Here is an 18,421-nt window from a genome sequence, read left to right as displayed (position 1 = left end):
TTTTAAGGTATTGAAAAAGGATGCTGCTATAAAATAGATAGAAGAATGTCAAAAATGTTTCAACAAAATCAAGGAGTACTTGTCAAATCCGCCGGTGTTGGTTCCCTCCAAACCTGGGAAGCTGCTATTACTTTATTTGTCTATTCTGGATAATGCATTTGGATGCGTGTTAGGACAACACGATGAGACTGCCAGGAAGGAGCAGTCTATCTATTACTTGATCAATAAGTTTACAGAGTACGAAGCCAAATACACTTTGATAGAACAGACCTGCTGCGCTTTGATTTAGATCGCTAGAAGTTGAGGCACTACATGTCGTCATACACCACACACCTGATATATCAGCTCGACGCGCTCAAGTACATCTTCCAAAAGCCAATGCCTACAGGAAACCTGGCCAAATTGCACATTCTTCTCAACGAGTTCGATATTGTGTACGTAACACAGAAGGCTGTCAAGAGACAAGCATTTGCCGATCATCTTGCAGAAAACCCAGTGGACATGGACTACGAGCTGCTAACTACGTACTTTTAGGATAAAGAAGTGTTGTTCTTTGGGGAAGACATCACAGAATCATACACAGTATGGAGAATGTTTTCTAACGGAGCATCATGCTTCAAAGGAGTAGGGATTATGGCAGTCCTGATCTCTGAGTCAAGACAACATTAACATGATTCACCTAAGATAAGGTTTCCTTGCACCAGTAATATGGCCGAGTATGAAGCCTGTATCCTCAGGATTAGGATGACAATTGACATGAACATCAATGAGCTTATGGTCATAGGAGATTATGATCTATTGATACATCAAGTCCAATGTGAATGGACTATTAAGAATGTCAAGATCCTTCATTACCTGCATTGCGTGAAAGAGCTGTGCAAGAAGTTTACCAAGATCAAGGTCAAACATATTCCCAGAATCCAAAACAGGTTTGCCTACGCTCTCACACCCCTGTCATCAATGATCCAGCATCCAGATAAGAATTATATCGACCCTATTGAGATAAAGGTTCGGGATCAGCATGCGTACTGTTTCTATGTAGGCGAAGAGCCAGACTATAAGTCGTGGTACTATGACATCAAAAGGTTCCTTGAAACAAGAGATTATCTAGAGAACGCCACCAATGGTCAAAAAGAGCACTTAGAAGTCTAGAAAATGATTTTTCCTCAACGGGAAAGTCCTGTAAAGGAGGACCCCAGACTTGGGTTTGTTTAGGTGTGTAGATGTTGCAGAAGTACCCGGATCACTAGAAGAAATACACACAGGAAAAAGTGGACCTCTCATGAATGGTATCACCTTGTCCAAAAAAATTTTAAGAGCCGGATACTTTTGGATGACAATGGAAAATGATAGTATATGTTATGTGCAGAAGTGTCACCAGTGCCAGATTGACGAGGATTTCATCGGGGTTCCACCTATCGAGAAGAATGTAATGGGCTCTCATAGGTCGTTCGCCGCTTAGGGCATGGACATAATTGGACCTATAAATCTGCCGCATCAAACGAACATTGTTTCATCATGATAGCCATTGATTACTTCACCAAATGGGTCGAAACTTCTACATACAAGGCCATTACAAAGAAAGTGGTAATGGATTTCGTCCGTAACAACATAGTCTGCAGATTCGGATACCAAAGTCGAACATCACTGACAATGCAGCCAATCTTAGCAGCGATCTCATGAGAGAGATTTGCGAGAAATTCAGAATCATCCACCGTAATTCCACAGCCTACATGCCGCAAATGAATGGAGCAGTTGAATCAACCAATAAAAACATCAAGGCGATTTCATAAGAAATTATCCTTTGCCTTATTAGGTTATTTGACCAGCATGAGAACAACCACTGGGGCAATGCGATACATGTTGGTATATGGCACTGAATTTGTGATACCCGCGAAGGTCAAGATACCATCCTTGAGGTTCATTCAAGAAGCCATGTTAGACAACGCATACTGGATATGGGTCAGGCAGGAGCAACACATGCTCATTGGCAAAGAGAGATTGGACACAGTATGCCACAATTAATTGTATCAAAATATGATGGACAACGCATTCAACAAGAAGGTGAAACCTCGGCAATTTACACCGGGGTAGTTGGTTTTGAAGAAATATTCCCTCACTAGGAAAAAGCCAAGGGAAAGTTCGCGCCAAATTGACAGGGTCGTTATGTGGTCCATTGAGTATTGTCGGGAGGAGCACTGATATTTGCATAAATTGACAGAAGAGTCAGCACGAAGACCATCAACTCAAATGAAATCAAGAGATACTATATTTGAAGACAGTATAACTAGGGTTTGGTTGAAACAGAACTACGCCCGACCTGACTTCCCACGGTGGGTTACCTAGGCAACCCACATAAGTTCCGTTCTCCCTCCCCTTTAGTAATAGAAATTTCAAATATTATTTTGTATGTACTCGGAACTACGCCACGACTTGATTTCCTTCGGCATGAATACGTAGGAAATCCACACCAGATTTAGTCATCTATTGTAATTGAACAACGTTATGGCTTGAGTTCATTTGGATACGTAGGGAGTCTGAGTTAAACTCGGCCACTTCATTTCAATTTCCTATCACTTTGAAACTATTGTAATCGAACTATGTTTTGACCTGATTACATTTGGATACATAGGCTTCCTGAGTCATGCTCTATCATCATCATAATTCATTTTATCATTTTATTACCCTCGAACTATGTTCAGACCTGATTCTGTTTTGAAATGTAGGCAACCTGAGAAGGTTTTGTCATAACCCTAGGAAAACCTTTATAATGCATTCGTTTAGATTAGGACTCAATCACGACAGCAAGAAGCTACGTCTATCTTCAGGAATCGACATCAATGGGACAGAGTTATATGGAAACAATGTTCGCGTCGGAGGAATTTCTAAACATGTCATGATCCGGAACGACGACAGTTTCTATAAATAAATAAACAATTTTCAAGATGTTTTCTAAAACAAAACTATCATTCCACCTACCGAACTTCGTGGCATAATATCACCAAATCCGGGGCAAGGCTAGGACTAGGATCAACATAAACCAACACCCCTACTAAGATTTTTTCTTTAAACGCGGGACCGACAAGAGATGAAGAATGCTAGGTCATACTTGGAGCAATGACGGAACCACTACTCTCTCATAAACCTTATCTCTCTTTTGTTATTTAATTCCTCATATGACTAACGACTAACTCCAAAGTTCTTTGCAGGTATTCTAGAACTCAGTCTCCGATACGATCAGAGTATATTGTAAATATCAAACCGCCTGCTCAGCCAAGAGGAGCACCTTTTATATAGCGAGCCGCCGACCCCACCAATCAAAGCCATGTATATATTAAAATATCAGTTCAACCATTGGGAGTGCCCTGTACACATCGAGCAATCGTCTTTGTCAGTCAAAGCCTTGTATATAGCAAATTGTTCGCTTCGCCAACGAAATCACTTCACACATATCACACCGTCACTCCATCATATTGGAGATTTCAAGTAGATAGTCGCAAATTTCGTCGCCAACTCCTCCAACCAAAGGACAATCTGTTTGATCCTGCCATACGTTCTGCCAATCGACAGCTGCAATTCAGTTTTGCAGTTAAGAGTATCTCTTGGGCATACTCCTATTTCTTTGTTTTATCTTGAATATTTTGATTTTTTGCTCATGCATCTTACAAGCATTTTACATTTTCAAGTCAGAAACTCCCATCTCATGGAGGTACACTTTACATTTCAAGCCAACTACTTCTATCGCTCGGAGATACATTTTACATTTCAAGTCAACTACTCCCATCGCGTGGAGATACATTTTACAATTCAAGTCAACTACTCCCATCGCGCGGAGATACTCCCAGTGTGAAGAGACTCAATGCTCTAACAAGTGCGGGACGTTACATAGCCCTGCTAACAATCGAGTCAAATTCATGTATCCCGTCACCCCTATCCCAAATAACGGCTAGGCGGTAGCTAGGCATCATCATTCTTACATCATTTACATAACATATTAATATATCTGCATTACGATATACGGGTATATGTGTATTTTATTTTTGCAGGACCAAACATCGTGACGTGGAGCTTCTTCTAAGCACCAAACCAAGCTACAACACTATGAAGGACATCAAACTCACAAGTGGGCCTAGGATCCAAATTCAAACTAAAAATATGATATGTGGAACTCTAAATCATCAAATCTTTCAAGTCTCCTAATCAAGCCGCAATTCAGAACTATCTTGGGTACCAAAATCTTCTCATATTGCAGTATTATCATAATACGATATTGCGGCAAGTCCTGCAAGCATTGACTTCTCCAAATCATCATTCCATAACTACATGATGCCTGATCCTCGTTAAGCCCGAGGTATATAGGCGATTCAACGCCAGAACTTAACCCTAATTATTCCAAATTCCCCTGAAATCTCCCTTAACTCTTTCCATAATCCTACAACTCATAATCTTCCTCAAATCCATATACTTCCTGCAATGCATGCATAAAGTCGGGACGGTCTTGGTTTAATTTCTTTGCTCGAAAACTCTTTTATCATCTCCGGTCAAAGAGGGACAACTGTTGACGATCAATTTTGACCTTCCCTTTGAAAATTAATTTATTTATACTTAATGACTTGTAATAAATATGTAGAAAATATTTTCTAATTAATAATACCTTTTTTATATAAAATATATAATTAATAATGTGGAAATAATTTATTATATAATTATAAAATATGTTACTCCTACTATTTTGAGACTATGAAAGTGACATTCACATTCATTACATAAGTTTTATAATTAATTTAATAAATTATTCCTTAATTTTTAGTTAATTAGCCTACTATTTTAAATAATCCAAAATTTATGTCATTAATTAGAAATTAAGGTTTTTAATTAATAATCAATTAATTACAGTAATTGGTAGTGTACTTGATGATTATAATTTTTATCACATATTATTGGAATTAGTTAAGTTTAATTAAATTAGTTTTAAAGAGGTTAAAGGATAAATGCCTATAATTGCAATTGCACACTTAAAACACGAATTGTCCATCTCTTAAATTAAAACCAGCCCAATACACAGGCCCAATTCACATCTAACCCAGTCCAGGTCCAACTTCCCAATCCATGTTGGCAATCCACACAACTCTCTCAAAGACAATCAAAATTCCCCACGTCGCCCGTCTCCAACATTCACAAAAAAAACACACCCAATCTTGATCGTTGATCCATATCATCAACAGACCAGGTTTAATCTTGTTTATTTGTTATTTTATAAAAACTCATCATATTTTATTTCAATCGTTGGATTACAGGAATCCACCGGCCATCATATTTTCCCATTAAACCATTTAATAAATCTTTAACCCCCAAATAATTGGAGTCGTTGATCAAAAGATCCAATGGCTCCCATTCCATCTCTCAACTACCTAGAGACTGGCCTTAGTCATCCCAAAACCCTAAATCATTTCACCCTTGACCCAGCCGCCCCCCTCCTCTTTCTCTCCCTTTTCTCTCAACGCCACAGACCCTATAAATCAAAAACATTGCACAAATTCATGCAAGTGCACAAATCGACTATGAAATCACTCCATTTGCTTTATGAATCCGCGAATCCCGCCGGTTCCTTCCCCATTTCATCACTCAAATTCAAAATTCCCAAATCTGAACCATAGCTTACAAATGAAATTTTAAGTCTTATGATCCATCAAATCAGAGCATGCATGGAGCTCATTTAGTGTTTCATTATGAGGATTCTGTACCTAGAGGTCAAACGCAGTGACCTATGGGCTTTTGGATTTTGTCTGATAGTTTATGACATCAACGGTCAACCTCCTCCTCTTAGGTAAAATCTTCACTACTTTCACCTCTGTTCATCACTGATTTCACCTGCTTTGCCATCACCATCTGCCTTTAGTCTTTCTCTACTCAAGTTTGAATCTGCTAAAAACCCTAGGTCTAGAGACACTATAAATTCGAGCCTTAAATATTCATACCCAACACAACCTAAGACGAGTACACAATAGCTTATAGAATCAATTCAAAATAAAAAACCTAGGTTTTAACCGTTTTATCATCATTTCTCTCTATCTGGTTCTGAGTTCTATTCACTGGATATTGTTTGAACTTTGGTCCCTAAACGTCTAAACAAAGTCCTTGTTTGGTTAGCTACCTAAAGGAAGGCCAGTATACCTCAACCCTTCCTCCTTTTCAATTATTTAAATTGGAATCGTATGTGCTCTGCTATCTTCTGCTAATTATCTCTAGGCTTATGATGTGTTGTTATTATTTTATAATTGATTATCTCTGCTTATAATGTGTTGTTATTATTTTATAATCGACCATTATGCTCTGGAATTGTTTTCCTTAATAATATAAGATTAAACTAATATTAATCGACTACCTTTGTAAACTTAATGAATGTTTCTCTAACTTGAATAATCTATGTGCTATTGAACTCCTACAACTAGCTAAAGAACCTTAATGATCCTCTACACTAGTTCTGACTTTAGACTTTCTTAATGATTTTGCTATGGCCCTCATGTATGCTCTACTGATCTTTACCTTAGAGTTACTTGTTAATTTGTATCATGCACTTGAGCTTGCTTGTCTGATAAAATAACTAGAATAGTTATGAACACATAAGGGATTAAGTACAAGGTTGTCATTGTAGCTAAGTATATCAGCTTGTGTTATTTGAGGTCGCTTCTTTCTTCAATATGCTTCTGTGATTCTGAGACATCTTGAAATATCATTATAAAGGTCTTATGATAACCTTCATGACTGTTTGATCATATCTGTGAGTTTTACTATATAAAATCATGTCCTGGATATAACTAGGCTAAGTTCTAATGAGTTTCTACAATTAGTATTGTGTGTATCCTATCAGCTACTAACCACCTAGCTTAAGTTATGCCCTTGTAACTTGACTAAAGTTGTATCTGCTATGTTTGAGCATCATCAGTTGGATTGGCTATGCTAAGCTGAATTTCTTCATGACTAAGTTATCACACTTAACATGTACAACTGAACCATGCCTACTTAATATGATGTTGTCATTGTTATGAACGTTTTGTAATGAATCTGTTGGTCTTATCCTATGCTATTTGACACTCTCCCATGATGTAGTCCTGTACTCATCATACTTATGCTTGTGTTCTCATGCCGAATTGTTATATAAAGGAAACTAAACCTTGCTAAGCTTATATAAGTTAACTGTGACTCACCTATAGACTTGAAAGAAACTCTCTGATGTTTATCTTCCTTATTTAAGTATAACACTGTGCCTTAACTCTTAATGAGCTTAGTATGAATGTGAGATTATGAACCTCTGAAATAAAAGTGATTATGTCATTTGCTTAATGTAGGATTAACCTGTCTACTTGCATAAATACCCTTGCTAATACTCTTAAGGATCCTAATGAGGAAGTGAAGACTTAGTTTATGAATGTGAATCTCTAATGAACTTGGACAGTCTTATAAGTTGTGAAATACTGCAAAGTCAATTAAGGGCTTATGTAAACTTGAACTATGTATCTTCTCTGCTCCTTAATCCACGTGACTTAATGTTTGGACTTCTAAAATAATCTGTTGGTGTTCCCCCTCTCTCTTTATATATGTAATTGGTTTCATTCAGTATTCTTAATCATGTTGAAAGTGTTGACAATGTACCACATACTTGTGTTTGGATTGTGGTCTCAATGGTGTAATCAGTTATCTCACACTCATAATAGTATTCTATATAGTTTTTGTGAGAGGTGTACATACTTGAATCTCTGTGTTATTGTTACTGTTACATTGGAAGTTAGAGTGAATGCCTCATTGGCATTTAAACCTATTGGGAAGAGTAAGTGTGAGTGGTTAAGGATATTTAGGAGTAAGATTTAGTTTGTGGTTGAGATACCCTCCCTGACACAAGTACTGCTTGGGGTGCCTGAGACCCTTGTGAACTCTGAAGTGTTAGGGATCCAAAGGGTGTCTTGGCCATGAATGGGATTTCATCCTAATCTCTTAATCAATGACACTTATTAATCTCTTTAGGACTAGTGAGAAAGGCTTCACTGTGAATTTGTTTACTCTAGTTGACCTTACATTAATTTTGTTTGCATTCTTAATCACCAACATCTGTTAAAGTTTTATTTGGGCCTTACATTGGTTTTATTTACAAGTGTCATATTGGGATTTTTCACTAATGTCATCCTTTTTTTGCACATATGGTCAAACTGGCCTACTGAGTTCTCAAGAACTTAGGCCCAAGTCTAGCCATGTGTCTGAAGTCACTCAGTCTGCTACTGCTGATCGTTACCTGCTGGGCCTAACATTCTTCAGGCCCAAACTATGAGTCCAACTCCACTTCTTTTATCGCTTTACATAAAATTATTGTTGCTTCTATGTGTATATGACACTAACAATATTGAGTCAATGTTTCCTCTTTTATCATTTTTGAATTACTTTAGAAACCTAGCAAGCGAAAAACATATAGGTAACTAGAAATGTATTACTGCTCCCACATTAGTTAAATAACTTCAAACATAGTTAGTTATTTCTGCTATATGATTTTCATCCTCACTCATGCTAACCACTTTCTTGAAGCTCTTTTCAAAGTTTAAAATAGATTCAAAATTGAGCAACACTCCTTTTAAAAGCTAGAATTGAAAACGATTTCCAATGTTAAGTTTTTCTAAAAAATGAAACGCGACTGCATTCAAGGATACCTCAATGAGTCTTTCTTCTTAAAATTGATACAAGATTTGGAATCATTTTTTAAGGTATACCTAAAACCACTTCTCTAATAGCATTTACTTTAATAAAGTTACACAAATAGCCATTTTATTTCAAAGGTAAAGTACTTTAAACCTAGCCACATCTTACAAAGCTTGCAAGTATAAACATTATGGAAATACTTTCTAAAGTACTTTCAACCATATAGATATAATCATTTTAGACTTTATGAAACCTATACTCTTTTTTCAAAATGCATATTCTATCCTTCTTTCAAAATGATAAAATCAGATGCTTGATATTCCGGAGTGGAACTGGGAGTGTATCACTATGGAATTTTTAGTTAGACATCCATGGACTTTGAGGAGATTCGATGCAGTGTGGGTCATTGTGGACTGACGATCGCAAAACACAAACTTAAATTATGCTCTCTAATCAAATATAGTATAGTATAATATCATATCCAAAGTGATTGGATTTATATTGTATTCTCGTAGTTTCTAGCTTGATTGCTATATAAGATGATCAACAATTGAGATTTAAATGATTTCTAACTAAAATTAACTAAGAATCTAAAGCTATTGACTAATGACAATCAAAACAAGGAATAAGCAAAGAACGTTATCAGTGGGAGAAGATAGGGTTTTGATATGATAGGTGAAAGATAATTGTTTGGGATATAATTTCAGATAATTCACTTTTAATGTTTAAGTGAGTCTCTCAAATTCACTCAATTATTAGTTCACACGTTCAGCAGAAACTCCTCTGTCGATTAAGTCTCAACCTCACGAGATGAACCAATTTAAGCTCTGTGAAGATATGCAAAAATGCGTAGTGGATTGGTCGTTAGGAGAACCTCTCTCGATTATCCTCCTAACTAGGTTTAATTTATGATTCAACTAGCATCTTCCGATAACGCAAAGATAATGCAAAGATATGACAAGTTATAATGCAAAGATATGACAAATTATACCTTTCTCGATTACATGAATAAGTGAATATAGATGCAACAATTAAATCATCCAAAAATGACTCAATACATAAAACTAGAGTTATAATCCACAAACAATTATCAATACACCAAATTCATCAAACCCTAAAAGGAACTACTCCATAATCATGGAGAAATTCATCACAAATATAATTAAAGTATAGGAAAACATAGATTCGATCCAAACTCGCGTCTTGAGTGAGGAAGGAATGATTAAATCCTTGGGCTTGTATTCTTCCATGTATTTATACCAAGTATGTTCATGCCCAGACGAAATCTCCCTTTCCTAGCCAAAATAGTAAAACTTGCAAACTTATTACTTTTCATGCGTCGCACTATGCTACACAGGATGCGTAGAATTAGTGCAATTTTCTCGGTTGAAAACTCTCTGAACTTAGCTTGTCTGACAAAATTTTGTACTGATGCTACGCACTATGCCATGCACTATGCCTGGCATTAGTGTATTTTTCTGTCAGAACCAAAAATTACAAGTGTCTGAACTTCTCAATTTTTTGACGCACATTTGCAGTGAGGCGTCGCACCATGCTACGCATGGTGCGTCGCATTAGTGCATTTCCTCAGAGTGTTGCTTCTTCTTTGATTTTTGACGTGCCGAAGTGATCCTCGACCACTGAACACGATCCTGGCTTAACACCATGGGCTTTTACTCAGACTTCAAAGCTCTAATTATTTGATTTAACTCCACAACATCTACATAACTCGAAATCATTCCCACAAGGCATATAATACACAATAAATGCAAAATACTACCAATTAAAGCTCAAACACAGATAAAGTACAATGAATTAGAGTGCTATAAGCGACTAAAATATGAGATTATAGCCTACCATCAACACCCCACACTTAAACCATTTCTCATCCTCGAGCAATCAAACTACAATTTATATAAACACGACCTTTTTTTTTCAACAACTCTCATAACACATCACACCAAAAGCAACACACATTATTTATAACCCGCTCACTTACTCTAATACAGAGGTCAATGACATTATCTTTCCTTCATGAATCAAATGCCCTCACACAACAATAGAGAGTATTTTCACACACAATAAAATTTAAGAACAATTAGGAACTAAAGGTAGATAGAATTCACTCTCTCAAAAACAACATTCATATGCCACAAAAGACATACCATAGGCTTTCACGTAGTGTACTACTCTACTAATTGAGCCCATTCAGTCAAGGATCAAGTAGGACTTTACTTGGTTGTATTGTAGGCCGCATGATGGGTAGGATACATTTAGATATAAGAGTGACTATACCTCCCTAAGTACTTTAATACATACATTTCATTGTTCAAATCCCCAGACTTATGTCAAACAAAAAATCCACCTTCACATCAATATACCTTAACTCCCTACTTCTTTAAGCACAATTACATCAAGAGTCACCACTATCAAAGAATATTTTGCACAACAATACAACATTTTGTTTTTTTTCCTCTTTCAGTTCAAATGGCCCGTACTTTTTAAAAACATTGCACCTTTCTCCTTATTTCAATAGTTCCACTCAAAAGACAAACAAACCACCCCACGCTTCAATTTTTACAATGTTCATAACAAATTCAAGTGCCCACGAGAGGCACAAGGTTCAAATAGATAGTCAATTAAAATAAATGATTAGGGCTTGTAATGTGGTTGCCAAAGAAATGGGATTATAGGCTCAAAGGAGTTAACTACGATACATAACAATTAGGTGGGTAAAACTATATATTTGGCTCAACAAAGAAATGCCTATATCACTTCCAAGACTGAATACAACAACTCTTTTGCTTTGCAAACACACGGGGCAAGTTCTAGACATCAAATGCAATGCACAGAATAACACAAAACCTCACACACACATGGCATATAACTCAAGATTGGACTATCAAGACACTCTAGTCAAAGCAATTAAGCAAAGTTAAGATCATACAATTTAAGGTACTTATACACGAGTCAAAACCTGAGCCCAAGTATCACAACTAAAGCACTTACTATTTTAAAGGTATAATAAAGTTAAGAGTTATTGCCTTCAATTCAATTCATAGCACAAGGTTTCCTACTCCTAAAATAATAAAGCCTAACTACACCCGGTTCAAACAAAACCCTTGAAAAAGAACCGTGGCACAAAAAAAAACCAAGGGAGAATTATTACACAACCTACAAAAGAAAATCTTTTCGTCTTTTTCCTTCCGACGTTAATCCCACAAGAAACTTGTCGATGATATCTATCGTCGGGAAAAATCAAACCTATTTAAAATTTTTATGTTTGTTTCCTATCTCTAACTACTAAAACTAATATACATACATACATAAAATATATCCCCTACCCTACACTTTAAGTTGTGGCATGTCCCCATGACACACAATTAAAAAGCATAAGGTAAAGGAAAATTCTCTGAATATCTAGTCGGGGTCTGAGTCGAAGTCAGACTCCATTCCTCGCTTTCGAACTAATGCGCACATACATGCAGACGACTTCTTTTCAGCCTTCTTGGGGTACACCCCACACTTATCTTTCTCACTCACCACAACTTTCTCTTTCGAGGCCTTCACTTCCCAGTCAACACTTGCAACTGGTTTTCCTTTTCGCACCCCCTTTTCTACATCCATCTTGAACATCACAGTTTCCTCACCCACTCTAAGGACAAGTTTTCTCTCGTGTATATCCAATATAGCTCTACCCATTACTAATAATGGTCTTCCTAGTATGAGGAGGACCTCCTTGTTCTCCTCCATATTCACCACTATAAAGTCTACAGGAAATATGAACTTATCCACCCGAACTAACACATCTTCCACTATCCCTTTGGGTGTTATAGTCATTTGGTCTGCCAGCTACAAAGATATTGGCACCGACCTTATCTCTCCAATCTCCTTCTCCAGTTTCCTATAAATAGAGATAGGCATTAAGTTAATTGAGGCATCAAAATTACATAAAGACTTATCAAACTTTATAGTTCCTAATGAGCAAGGTATAGTAAAATTCTCTGGATTTCCACACTTTTGTGGGAGTTTGTTTTGCAATATCGCGCTGCAATGCTCTGTGAGCTTGACCACTGAGGTCTCCTCGATTTTCCTTTTCTTTGTAAGGATCTCCTTCAAGAATTTGGCATAAGCAGGCATTTGTGAGAGCACTTCTCTAAATGGAAAATTTACATGAACCTGTTTCAGCACATTTAGAAATCTCCCAAATTGCTTGTCTAGCTTTTCTCTACTGTGCTTTTGAGGGAAGGGTAAATAGGCATATACTGGCTCTCCAAAGGGTCCTCCCTTCTTGATTTTTCTTCCTTCTTCTTCTTCTTCTTCTCAGTTTTTATCTGGCCTATCTTTTTCTTGTCATCATCACTTTTCAGCTGCTCCCCCTTTAATTTGCAAGTATCACATCTTTCTGGGTCGGGGGTGGATCTTTCATCACTTTCCCACTTCTAAAGGTCATAGCATTCACCGTTTCTTTGGGATTCTTTTCTGTATCAGCGGGGAGAGTGCCTGGAACCCTCTCGGATAATATTGTTGCAATTTGTCCCTCTTGATTCTTCAAATTTCGAATTGTTGCCCCTTGTATTTCAAATCTTTCATCAACTTTCACAATGAAGGCCTTCATAAGATCTTCTAAATCAGGTTGATTGGGTTGTTGAGGCTAAAACTGTTGCCTCAGCTGATTCATAAAGCCAGGAGGTCCTTGTCCCCTAAAATCTAGGGTTGCTTTATTTCCACACATTTGTAGCAACCCAGATGAACTCCATGAAAAACCTGGGTGCTTTTGTCCCATTGCATTAAAATTATTGTTCACCACGGCATTCACTTCCTCAGTTTAGTCTTGACACTCATGAGTATGGTGTCCTCTTCCATATATATATCACAAGCTGTGTGAGGCTCATTTGGTATCGAAGCTAAGGTCAACTTCTGTATTTCTTTAGCCATATCATCAAGTTGTACCTGCACATATGTATTAGCACCAACGTAGTGAACACCAGTCGATCTTCTTCTTTCCGCACTTCAGAGGGCCACTGATTTGCATCATCAGATAACTCATCAAGAATTGTAACTATCTCCTTTGGAGTCTTCTTCGTCAACAGGCCTCCAGCTGCATTGCTCAATGTTCTACGCATGGCTGATGTCAATCCATCCCAAAAGTCCTGGAGTTGCATCCAGAGTTCAATTTTGCTATGTTGACACTTTCGAACAATCTACTTAAACCTCTCCCATGCTTCAAAAACAGTTTCGGTATTTTTATGGCAGAAGTTATGGATTTCCTTTCTAAACTTGCCCGTTTTAGCTGAGAAGAAATATTTATCAAGGAATTTTCTGGTCATCTCCTCCTAAGTTCTAATTGATCATGTGGGAAAGCTTCGAAGCCACTATTTTGCATCATCTTTAAGAGAAAAGGGGAATGCCCTTAAATACACTGCATCTTGTGACACACCATTGTATTGAAAGGTGTTCATAATCTCCTCGAAGTCCATTAGATGTGTGTTTGGATCTTCGTTTGGCTTCCCTATGAAGACACAGCAATTCTGAAGGGTTTGAAACAACCCTTGCTTCAACTCAAAATTGTTTGTCGCAATTGGAGGTGGTCTACCACTTGATAAACCTTGATTACAGAACGGTCTAGCTTAAACGCCAAGTGGTCTCCCAGGCCCGGGATCTATATTTCCGAATTAATCTGCAGCCAAGGGTTGATTTTGAGCAATTCTCCGACCCCTCTCTTCTTCGTAGATAATCTTTGCATCTCTAATAGCTGATTCCTCAGCATCCCATGCAGCTTGTTCTCTTCGTTGGGGTGCTTCTCTCGCAGCCAAATCTACATTATCCTCACCGTTTCTAGCCATAAGTTCTTTGGTTGAGGATCGCCCAACCTTTTCTGATGTTACGGTGAGATTTCTTTCCTTTCTCAGTTGCCGCAGTTGTTTTTCAATTTCTGGCTTGTATGGTAGCACTTCCTTCGCAAAAGTTCAAGTCATGCACCTATCTTAACCTGTAACCTGCGCACAGTCAAAGAACACCAACCGTAAAAAGAGAAAAATAAAATTAAATAAAAAAAATCTCCTAAATTAGCACTACAAACTATTTCAAACACTATTGATTGTCAATCACGGGCAACGACGATAAAATTTGACGAGCGCAAACACACACTTAAATTATGCTCGCTAATCAAATATAATCTGATATAATATCGTATCCACAAGGATTGGATTTAAACAGTATTATCGTACTTTCTAGGTTGATTGCTATCCAAGATGATCAACAATTGAGATTTATATTATTTCTAACTAAAATTAACTAAGAGTCTAAAGTTATTGACTAATGAAAATCGAAACAAGGAATAAGCTAAGAAAGTTATCAGTGAGAGAAAATAGGGTTTTGATAGGATAGGTGTAAGACAATTGTTTGGGATGTAACTCTAGATAATTCACTTCTAATGTTTAAGTGAGTCTCTCAAATTCACGCAATTATTAGTTCACACGTGCAGCAGAATCTCCTCTCTCGATTAAGTCCAAACCTCACGAGATGAACCAATTTAAGCTCTGTGAAGATATGCAAAAATTCGTAGTAGATTGGTCTTTAGGAGAACCTCTCTCGATTATCCTCCTAACAAGGTTTAATCAATGATTCAACTAGCCTCTTCTGATTACTAAGAAGAATTAATGAACTCAACCAAAAATATAATGCAAAGATATCACAAGTTATGTCTCTCTTGATTACATGAACAAGTGAATATAGATTCAACAATTAAATTATCCAAAAATAATTCAATACATAAAACTAGAGTTATAATACACAAACAATCATCAATACACAAAATCCATCAAACCCTAAAAGGAACTACTCCATAATCCTGGAGAAATTCATAACAAATATAATTAAAGTATAGGAAAACATAAATTCGATCCAAACTCGGGTCTTGAGTGAGGAAGGAACGATGAAATCCTTGTGCTTGTGTTCTTATAACTCCTCCTTAGCTTCCTTGGATCAAAAATCCAGAAAATAACATTTTTCCATATATTTATACCAAGTAGGGCTGGGCTCAGACGAAACCTCCCTTTCCTAGCCGAAATAGGAAAACTTGCAAACTTATTAGTTTTCATGTGTCGCATTATGCTACGCAGGGTGCGTAGCATTAGTGCAATTTTCTCGGTTGTAAACTCTCTGAAATTATCTTGTCTGATAAAATTTTGTACCGATGCTACGTACTATGCATAGCATTAGTGTATTTTTCTGTTAGACCCAAAAATTACAAGTCTCTAAACTTCTCAAATTTATGACGCACATTTGCACTGATGCGTTGCACTGTGCTACGCATGGTGCGTTGCATTAGTGCATTTCCTCAGAGTGTTTCTTCTTCCTTGATATTTGACGTGCCGAAGTGATCCACGACCACCGAACACGATCTCGGCTTAATCCCTTGGGCTTTTACTCAGACTTCAAAGGTCCAATTATTTATATTTATCTCCACAACATCTACATAACTCGGAATCTTTTCTACAAGGCATAAAATATGCAATATGTGCAAAATGCTACTAATTAAAGCTCAAAACAGATAAAGTGTAGTGAATTAGAGTGCAATAAGCGACTAAAACACGAGATTATTGCCTACCATCATGGACAGACTGACCAAGTCTACACTCTTTATCCGGTTATGACTACCTACTCTTCAGGGCGGTTGGCTGAGATCTATATTCGTGAGATTGTTCGCCTTCACGATGTGCTAGTGTCTATTATTTCAGAGTAGAGGCACACAGTTCACATCATATTTTTAGAGAGCTATGCAGTGCGAGTTGGGCACACAGGTCGAGCTGCGCACGACATTTCATCCACAGACGGACGAGCAGCCCAAGCGCACTATTCAGATCTTGGAGGACATGTTACGTGCATGTGCTAATGCTTTTGGGGTTCATGGGATCAGTTTATGCCGCTAGCAGAGTTCGCCTAGAATAACATCTATAAATCGAGCATCAAGATGGCTCTGTACGAAGCCTTACATGGGAGGCGATGTCGCTCTCCAGTTGGTTGGTTTGACCCTGGGATGCTAGGTTGTTCGGCACTAATTTGGTACGAGATGCTTTGGAGAAGGTGAAGTTGATCCAGGATCGGCTTCGTACAATGTAGTCAAGGCAGAAGATTTATGCTGATCGGAGGGCTCGTGATGTGGCATTCATGGTGGGTAAGAGGGTTTTGCTTAGAGTTTCGCCCATGAAGGGTGTAATGAGGTTTGGGAGAAGGGCAATTTGAGCCCTCGATAGACTGGTCCTTTTGAGATTCTAGAGAGAGTTCGTGAGGTGGCCTAAAGACTTGCATTTCCACCTAGCTTATCGGGAATTCATCCGGTGTTCCATGTTTCCATTCTTCGGAAGTATTAACGCAATCTGTCACATATGATAGATTTCAGCTTAGTGCAATTGGACACGAATTTGACCTATGTTGAGGTGCCGATGGTTATTTTGGAAAGGTAGGTCTAGAAGTTGAGGTTGAAGAACATTGCATCGGTGAAGGTTAATTTGGGAGGTCAACCGATTGAGGAGGAAACTTGGTAGACCAAGCATGATATGCGTAGCCGTTACCCTTATCATTTGAACACTTCAGGTCTATACTCATTCGAGGATGAATATTTATTTAAGAGGGGGAGAATGTAACAACCCGACCGGTTGTTTTGTGTATTTGAGAGTTGGTTCCCCTTTTTGAGGCTTCCCGTATGTGCATTTGTGGTTTTATGACTTGTGGGAATGGTTGGTTTCGTTTTGGGGAGGGTTTGGATTTATTTGGATCAATTGGTTCTTAGTTTGGTAGCTTAAGTTGGAAAAATTCGTTTGAATGGTCCCAATAGGTTTGCATGGCAATTTTGGACTCAGGCGTATGCTCAAAATTGAATTTGAAGGTTTCTAGGTTGAATTGGCTCTTTTTGCCGAAAGTTGGCAATTTGAATATTTAGAAATCTCCTAAGTTTTACTGAAGGTTGACTTCATGGCTATCAGGTTCGGATTTTGGTTTAAAGAGGTCCGCTTTATCATTTGGACCTTGTCTGCAAAGTTTTGCATCATTTTCGAGTTGGTTTGATAGAAATCGGACGCTTGGTTATGATTCTAGCAATTCTTGAGTTTCATTGTAATTCTATATGTTTTGGTGTCCGATTCGTGGTTACAGATGTTATTTTCTTGTTTCGAGCATGCGAGCGAGTATGTCTGATGATTTTAGACTTGCGTGGAAGTTCGGTGTGGAGCCCCGGGGGCTCGGGTGAGTTTCGGATGCATTACAGAGTGTTTGAGAGAGTTCAGATTTTGCTGGTGCAGGACTGATGTTGCAGGTATGTCATGCCCCGACCTTGGGGAGCACGATTGGCGCTCAACCGAGATATCTAGTCAAGCAAGCCTACTCGATGCCTTCTATCCGACCTTACCCATAAATAAAGTGAAGATGCATGCCATTTGTTAGACAATGAGAGTATTTTGTGAACATACTAATTTCATTACCATTAGTTACTCCATTTATAATTCGCAAAATCACAATTCCACAATCTCTACATAAAGCGGCTCCCATGTGATACATATACAACATTTCTAGTTTGACTTTCCAAAATCAAGATACAACCCACACTATGTCTACGGAGCCTCTAATGGATACAACAGAGTAATATGATGGTGCCGACAACAAGGCTCCGACTATACCTCAAAACAGTATACACAAGGAACAAAAGATACAAGACCACGATATGAAGTGGGGCTCA

General features: G+C 37.8%; 1 non-coding gene across 1 annotated transcript; it reads left to right on the top strand.

The window, feature by feature from the left end:
- The first annotated feature begins 13,860 nt into the window (after nucleotides 1-13,860).
- Nucleotides 13,861-13,967, top strand: LOC142164414 (small nucleolar RNA R71). Its single transcript, XR_012695185.1, has one exon. It is a non-coding gene; the product is annotated as a small nucleolar RNA R71 (small nucleolar RNA).
- Nucleotides 13,968-18,421: the final 4,454 nt, after the last annotated feature.

This window comes from Nicotiana tabacum, chromosome 9 (assembly GCF_000715075.1).
Source record: "Nicotiana tabacum cultivar K326 chromosome 9, ASM71507v2, whole genome shotgun sequence".
Taxonomy (NCBI): domain Eukaryota; kingdom Viridiplantae; phylum Streptophyta; class Magnoliopsida; order Solanales; family Solanaceae; genus Nicotiana; species Nicotiana tabacum.
The sequence above is the reverse complement of the archived record's forward strand: the minus strand, read 5'-3'. Positions and strand labels throughout refer to the sequence as shown.